Raw genomic sequence first — 1,673 nt, forward strand, 5'->3', positions numbered from 1 at the left:
GAGAAAGGACTGATTTCAAAGTAAAAACAAGCTTCAAAAACAACCTCAGGGTGTCACCCAGAAAACATCACGTCAATCTGACGTAGCATTTCAAAATAAAAGCCCCCTGAACTGTCATATTTTACTATACTCCTTGTACATTAAGATTAACATTTTAAAAAAACTACCCGTTATTACTCAACCGTTTCATGCCAGACTGATAGTGCTCGACCTCAGGGTGTCACCCAGAAAATATAGGGTCAATCTGATGTAGTATTTCAGAATAAAAGCCCTCTGAACTGTCATATTTTACTGTGCTCCTTGTAGATTAAGAATAACATTTAAAAAAAACTACCTGTTATTACTGAACCGTTCCACGTCAGACTGATAGTACACGACCTCAGGGTGTCACCCAGAAAATATAGGGTCAATCTGATGTAGCATTTCAGAATAAAAGCCCTCTGAACTGTCATGTTTTACTGTGCTCCTTGTAGATTAAGAATAACTTTAAAAAAACAACAACAAAAAAACTACCTGTTATTACTCAACCGTTCCACTTCAGACTGATAGTACTCGACCTCAGGGTACCACCCAGAAAATATCAGGTCNGTCTGACATGGAACGGTTGAGTAATAACGGGTAGTTTTTAAAAAAAATTTATTCTTAATGTACAAGGGGCACAGTGAAATATGAAAGGTCAGAGGGCTTTTATTCTGAAATGCTACATCAGATTGACCTGATATTTTCTGGGGGACACCCTGAGGTCGAGTACTATCAGTCTGGCATGGAACGGTTGAGTAATAACAGGTAGTTGTTTTTTTTAAAATGTTGTTCTTAATGTACAAGGGGCAGAGTGAAATATGACAGTTCAGAGGGCTTTTATTCTGAAATGCTACATCAGATTGACCCTACATTTTCTCGGTGACACCCTGAGGTCGTGTACTATCAGTCTGAAGTGGAAAGGTTGAGTAATAACAGCTAGTTTTTTTTAAAATGTTATTTTTAATGTACAAGGATTACAGTAAAATGTGACAGTTCAGAGGGCATTTATTTTGAAATGCTACATCAGATTGACCTGATATTTTCTGGGTGACACCCTGAGGTCGAGTACTATCAGTCTGGCATGGAACGGTTGAGTAATAACAGGTAGTTTAAAAAAAAAAAAAATGTTATTCTTAATGTACAAGGAGTACAGTAAAATATGACAGTTCAGAGGAATGTACAAGGAGTACAGTAAAATATGACAGTTCAGAGGGCTTTTATTCTGAAATGCTACCATCAAATTGACCCCATATTTTCTGGGTGACACCATGAGGTCGAGTACTATCAGTATGACATGGAACGGTTGAGTAATAACGGGTAGTTTTTTTAAAAAATGTTATTCGTAATATACAAGGAGTACAGTAAAATATGACAGTTCAGAGGGCTTTTATTCTGAAATGCTACATCAGATTGACCTGATATTTTCTGGGTGACACCCTGAGGTTGAGTACTATCAGTCTGAAGTGGAACGGTTCAGTAATAACGGGTAGTTTATTTTTTAAATGTCATTCTTAATGTACAAGGAGTATAGTAAAATATGACAGTTCAGAGGGCTTTTATTCTGAAATGCTACATCATATTGACTTGATATTTTCTGGGTGACACCCTGAGGTCGAGTACTATCAGTCTGAAGTGGAATGGTTGAGTAATAA

This window comes from Epinephelus moara, unplaced genomic scaffold (genome assembly GCF_006386435.1).
Source record: "Epinephelus moara isolate mb unplaced genomic scaffold, YSFRI_EMoa_1.0 scaffold399, whole genome shotgun sequence".
NCBI lineage: Eukaryota > Metazoa > Chordata > Actinopteri > Perciformes > Serranidae > Epinephelus > Epinephelus moara.